This window comes from Falco cherrug, chromosome 6, assembly GCF_023634085.1.
Source record: "Falco cherrug isolate bFalChe1 chromosome 6, bFalChe1.pri, whole genome shotgun sequence".
NCBI classification, from domain to species: domain Eukaryota; kingdom Metazoa; phylum Chordata; class Aves; order Falconiformes; family Falconidae; genus Falco; species Falco cherrug.
In genome coordinates, this window is record NC_073702.1 from 59,693,913 (window position 1) to 59,700,529 (window position 6,617).

Sequence of the window (6,617 nt, forward strand, 5' to 3'; positions counted from 1 at the left end):
TACTGTAGTATTCTTGCACAGCCTTCCTTTCAAAGTTGTGCTTTCTTGATTTGGGAAGACACATCCTAGTTTTATACTACAGCCAATCCTCACAGCAGGCTGGTAAGGATTAATATCAGGCCATCCTGTATACATACCAAAATCACTGTGAAACTGCCAACCGCTCCAACTCAGCCAGCTGTCACCTGGGACCACTCTCACAGCAGCTATAAGCAACCTAGACACAAGGCAGAAGAAGACTTTGTTAACATCACCAGAGAACCAGCTTTGAGGCCTCACCACGCTGCCCCACAGCTAAAAGCTGAACACGGACGCTATGTGACAGCACTTCTGGCTGAGGCTCCCGTATCACTAGTTATCAAATTCCCACAGGCTGGCAGAAACGGCAGTTTAACTTGGTGCAGGGCAAAGGCCGAAAGCCCCAGCCCTTCCTCACCGACCGGTGCCACCCAGGAGGCAGCGGCGGAGGCCCAGCCGAGCCCGCCTCACCTCACGGGGGCGGCAGGGAAGAGGCGGCGGCGCCGCCAACGGCAAGCGGGCGCGGCGGGGGTCACCCGGCTGGCACAGCCTGCGCTTCCCCAGGCCGAGCCCTGCGCTCCCCGCCCGTGGCACTCGCTGCGCCCCAGGGAGCTGAACCCGCTGGCCTGAGGGAGCGCCCACAGCCCGCTGAGGAGCTGGGGCACGGCCGCCCCGCCACCGCCTCCATACCGCGTCCGCCCCGCCTGACCGCGCCCCCACGGCCTGCCGCGCAACCGCCACCAGCCAGAGCAGCGGGGCAGAGTGCCGACAGCCCGGCTGCGCTCCTTCCCCCCCACGCTAACGGGGAGGCCGAGGGGGGCAGACATGTTGGCCTGGGGCGGAAGTCCCGTGACACCGTCGGGGGCGAGGGAAGGTATTGCCCTTAACCAAGATGGCGGGAGGGCGCCCGTGGGTGGCGGGAGTGCCGCACTTCCTCCTCTGTGCCCCGCTGGCCCTTTCCCTGTCGCTGCCTGCTGGCAGGTGCATGTAGTTGCTGAGATCTCCTTAGTTTCCCTTATAAAGAAGCCCTTGCTATTGTTTCGTCTTGCTGGCCGTTTATTTCCTCTGCTACTATCATCTTCCTGCATGCCCCCTGTGGTGAGGGGGCTGCCAGCATGGCTGCTAGTTTACCCCTTTTCTGCCTATCCACTTGGGTGGCTGGTACTGCCTTGCTGGCTGGCTGCAAGCAATTGCTTGGTGGTAAAAAAATAACACAGGAAAATCCTGCAGGGTGATGGGGACAACACTTCCCTCTTTGCTGATGCTTGAGGGAGGCTGTGGGCCAAGCCTCCCCTGGGCTTGGCAAGGGGGCATGTGGCCATGGGGTGGCCTGAGGCCCATGGGGTGGGCAGAGGGAGTCCCAGCCAAGTCAACCTAGCAAAAGGCCTCCAGCCTTCACCTCTGCGGCCAAGCCCCCAGCGGAGGGTCAGCATGCCACTCTGGTGTATCAGGGTTTGGGGGCCTGGGGAGGAAGCGCCTGGTCTTCCTTCAGTTTGTGTTGCCCCAAGCAGTGGACAGGCAGACCTGGTGGTGACACCCATCAGTGTCCTGCCAAGTAGTGGAGCTAATCCTTACCTGTCTAGGCTGTGTTAAAAATTAAACGTTGGTCAATGATGATGTCACAACCTCTGTGCTAAGAAAGAGATGCACAATGCAGCCCGTGGGAAAACTGTCTATGCCACAATTCTCCTGAATTTAAACATTTTAATATGGCAGAAAATGGCACCTGTGTATAGTAATAGGAATTTCAGTCCTTTAAGCTTTATCTGGAAACAAGGATAACCTTGTTTTGTTTTTGCAGAGCACAGCTGGTAGATGTGTCCATGGCGATGGTAAAGCAAAGAGGGGGGTTGGACTGGATGACCTCTGTGCTTCTATGAATTAATTTTTCTGGATCAAGAATCTTGCTATCACATTCAGATCTTTATTTAAATAAAATACATATTTCCTGGGGCCTGGAAGAAATATTTAACTATCTAACGTGTGCTTTTCTCCTTACATCAACTCAGAAAAATTCTAGCACACGAAGGCAGAGACAGAGGCTCCCAATGAGTACCTGTCTTGTGTGACTGCGTGAAGCATTTAAGTGTCAAAAAGGGTACATGGTAGACTCAAACTGCTTGCATCTATTAGAGTAACGTAGCAAGGGAAAAGGAAAATTACATGGAGAGCAGCCAGATGATACATATGATGGAAGAATTTGTATGTAATGCAGTGTTGGTATGTTGGATGGGATTAGAAAAAAAACCCAAAGACTGCATAATGGTGAGATACTAGTGCATGCTGCAGTGGTGGCAGACTTTAAAGGAAAAGAACTGGGTAGGTTCAAATTATCTTTGTAGGAAAAAAATTAATAAAAAGGGCTCGATTGTATCATGTTGGGTGTCTCCTAAAAACTTTGACTCTCATTTGATTAGGGATGTCTTGAGTACTTAATATTATTAGACAGATAAATTGAATGAAGTGCTTAGTCAGGATGGCTGGATTTCATTTCCCAGTTGTCATGGTTTAATGCTAGCTAGTAATTAAGTATCATGCAGCTGCTCGCTCACTCCCCCCCAACCCTGAGGGATGGGGAGGAGAGCTGCAAAGGAACGTAAAACTTGAGGGGTGAGATAAAAACAATTTAATAAATGAAACAGAATAAAAATGAAAGAACAATAATAACAACGATGACAATAACAGTTATAATGAAAAGGGGAAGGGAGAGAATAAAATCCAGAGGGAAAGGAAGAAAGCAATGTGTGGTGCACAGTGCAAACTGCTCACCACCCACTGACCCAGCCAGTCCCTGAGCAACAATCCACCTGTGCTGGCCACACCCCCCAGGTATATATACAAAGTATAACGTCCCATGGTATGGAATGCCTTTTTGGCTGGTTTGGCTCAGCTGACCATGCTATGTCCCCTCCCAGTTCCTTGTGCCCTTTCAGCTTCTTGGCTAGCAAGGCCTGAGGACCTGCAAAGTCTTGCATCAAAGCCAAAACACAGCACCGCACTAGCTCCTAAGAAGATAATTAAGTCCATCCCAGCTGAAACCAGGGCACCAGTATAGGCTGAAGAGCAAAATTATATTAATAACAGTGGGACACAGTTGCTTCTAGTGAAAGCTGACATCATCCAAGATTCTCTGAACTGAGAAAAAGAGTGTATTTTACTAAACAAACTTTTAAAAAGCAGTTGGGATACCACAGAAAAACTGGATATAGTAACTGAATTTATTAAGTTCAAATAAAATACAGTATGAAACAGACAAGTATTCAAGGTCTTGTATTCAAAAGGGTACATTTTTAGAAATTTAGGAAACTATTCAGAGATGTGAATGAAGACCTCTTCTTCATCTGTTTATGATGTTTCAGACAAAATAAGTTTGGAAACATTTTTGAGACGATGAAGAACTGGAATATTAGAAAAATTAGGTAGTGATAGAAAGTCTTTGCATGACTGAAAACCACAGACACATACTAAAGAGAGTGGAGGGAAACTGTGGGAGTGTGTCTCTGGGTAAAATGAGAAGTTTCTCTGGGCGTCCCAGGATGGGGAGGCTGCAGATGAGGCATGCAGGCATGTATATATATGTGGTCAGCAGTCGTGGCCACTCCAGCAGTAACGTTTGCTCCAGCTCCACCAACCACTGGTGATTCCTGTGATTTCATGGCATGAGGAAAGAAACACGACAAAATGCCAAGTCATGTATGGAGGGGTCAACTGCAAAACTCTCCTGTAAACTTAGAACTCATTTGTAGGAAACGCAGGACCTAGATATACAAGATAAACACAGGATGACTAGGAGTCCCTGACAAGATATGGGCCAAGAAAAAGACACCATCAAGCAGGCAAAGTATTTCTGAGTCTTCAGGAGATGCTGAAGGTGTTTATATATGGGAATATTTTAAAATGGGTGAGTTCACTTAAAAGACAGATCTGATCAGCTGTGTTCAAAATCAGATTCAAAATCAGTACTAAGATTGCACTTTTAGTAGAATTCATTAATTTGTTTAAAGACAATAAAAGAGAACCATTTGTGCTTTTTTTCTGTTGTTAAGGAGGTTTTTTTCCTTTTTAATTATATGAAAATAAAGCTAAATTAATTGTCTTTCTAGGTTTCTTTCTTTCAAAGCAGAAGACAAGCAAAGAAAACGTGGTTTTTTGCAATTAAATATCCCATGTTGGATGAAGACATTGGAGTACAATTTTGTACCAGAAACAGCTCTCAAAACCATAAGCGAAAGGAAACTTCCTTAAGCTGGAGAGGTATAACATTGAGGCATTTCCAAATTAAAATCTTTCCGAGCAAAATGCAAGCGTGATTTTAACGTGTGCCTCTAGGTGGTGCTAACGTTGTTCCAGTGGTCGAAGTCGCGGTTTTAAGAAATATTTCAAATACCAGTGAAAACATCCTGCGCACAGCTTTTGAGTAGAGGGAGGCGCATCTATTCAACAGACCACATATTGATGATTTGCGACGAAGAACTCACACATTTAATTTCTGGTAAATGAATCACCCATAAATCTATGCTCAAATAACATTCAAATGTCGTGTTTGAACCCATGGAAGCTAATTTCAGAAATGGAGTTAAATACCCCATCTTTAAGCACACGTTAAATCAAAGAATTGTGACATGTTGGGTATTAATTTGCTTGCTATTTGGAGCACCGTCTTACACAGGCACTAATCTAATGTTTGAACTTATGTTTATATTATATTACAGCTTGCAATTTTTATTCTACCTATATGTAGCATATACTAATTCTTGTGTTGTAGGATGTGTAGCAAGCAGCAGGGTCACAGCTCTGTTTTCCAGCAGTTTTCAAGGCCTTTGGGAAAGCAAAGCCCTTGTAAGCCTTTAAGTGTTTTGCTGAGAAACTAAGGCGAAACTTTCTACTGGAGGAGGTTTGTGCACAGTTTGCAGAAAATGGAAGGAGCTGGCATTATTTTATGCCTACTATAAAACAGTATCTCTTCTTTGATATTAAATCAAAGATGATTGTTCATCCAGCTTTTCCTTTGGACGGTAGCATTACATTTCTACATATTTCAGGATACTTTTACTTCCTCCTGCCTCATTCACACATACTTCCCTTGGCAGCTTAGGTTGCTTGGCATTCTGATCCTTACTTAGAGCTTTTGGATACCAAAAAGTAGGAACTTACTTCTGAGTCACTGTTGCTGACTGATAATTTTCTTGTTTACCATTGCAATTTCCAGTTGAGGCAAAGTCCAGAGACAGGTTGTCTTGCAGCTCACCTTGATGCTTTTTTAAATTAAAAGGAAATCTGTTTGAAGCAGTGGCTCATTTGTGAGATAATAGGTGCACTGCACAGCCTGGTGAGAGAGGAGGAGGCTGCGTAGTAGAGATGAGCCTTAAACTCACAGCTTTCTATCACCCTAGGAGGCCCTTTATCCTCAGTACTCTACCTGGTTGAGTGCAGTGGGGACAGGCTGAGAAGCAGCTCCCGTTCTGGCATGCATCTTGGTGCAGTGCTGTGCTACATCTGTTTTGAGTCCAGGTGAGCACCAAATGACCTCATGAATTCTCCTGGGACTTGGGAGTACAGTGATGTCAGGGGATATTTTGGTTTCTCTGTGGTCAATATAGTAAAACTCCACAAATTTCTCCAAATTTAATGAGAAAGGTCTATTTAATAAGGGTAGCCAACTCTACTGACCTACAAATTGCATGTGGAAGTCTTTGTATGACTGAAAATCACAGACACGTACTAAAGAGGCAAAGTCTGGGAATGTGTCTCTGGGGATAATGAGAAATTTCTCCAGGAGTCTCAGGATGGGGTGGGCACAGATGAGGCATACAGGCATGTGTACAGCCACTGCAGCAGTAATGGTTGTCCCAGCTCCTCCAACAACAGATGATCTTGTCATTTTATGAATACCGAATAGACGATAAAGGAAGAGTATTATAGCCAGAACAGCAAATACTTCATTTTGCTCTGGTGGGGCTCAGTTACTTAAATTTGTCTCTTTCTTTGCTTTTCTTGACTGTCTTACTTTCAAAAGTACATTGTCCTAAGGGAGCCGATCTGAAATCCACCACCCATTTGTCATCCCTTAGGAATCTCTTTTGGATTAGGTGTTGTGCACTGTTGGGACAACAATAGGACTTGAGGATAGACTGTGCCTTGCAGGGTTGATCCTTTAATTTGTAAGAGACATGTGCAATCAGCATGCGTCTTAGTGTGGTGAGCTAACCACATAGGTAATACAAATTACTCACTGCTTATGGGTAATTAACCTGCTAATTATTCACAAAACATTTTGCTCTGTGGTGGTTTCATGAGTTGACAGGAATCACCCAAGCTGAAAGAAACCTTTAAAAATTCTTTTTACCATTGCCTCACTTCATGTCAAATCACATCATATCTCAGGAAAACGTCTTTGTATATACAATGAGGTAATAGTGAAACAAGAAACTCCTTCCTTCCACGTGAATGCCAGCTGTCACTTCAAGTAACCAGAGACACCCATCTATGTGAGGAATAAAGGAGTACAAAGAGTGTGCCTTTGGAGACCATGTACCTGTTCCTGATTTGAGTTTTAGTGTTTGGATAAGCTTTAGATAAAGTCTAAGTTTTAGATAACA

At 45.0% G+C, this 6,617-nt stretch overlaps 1 long non-coding RNA gene across 10 annotated transcripts in view; it reads right to left on the bottom strand.

The window, feature by feature from the left end:
* LOC129736370 (uncharacterized) overlaps window positions 1-941 on the bottom strand; it is a 29,143-nt gene extending 28,202 nt beyond the window's left edge. For 4 of the 10 annotated variants that reach the window (XR_008732862.1, XR_008732865.1, XR_008732859.1 and 1 more), the window contains exon 1: window positions 138-886. This is a non-coding gene — a long non-coding RNA (uncharacterized LOC129736370). Of the gene's footprint in view, window positions 1-137 lie in introns of all 10 variants that reach the window. The other 6 variants (XR_008732867.1, XR_008732866.1, XR_008732868.1 and 3 more) reach the window with 6 other exon arrangements.
* Between the last annotated feature and the right edge of the window lie 5,676 nt (window positions 942-6,617).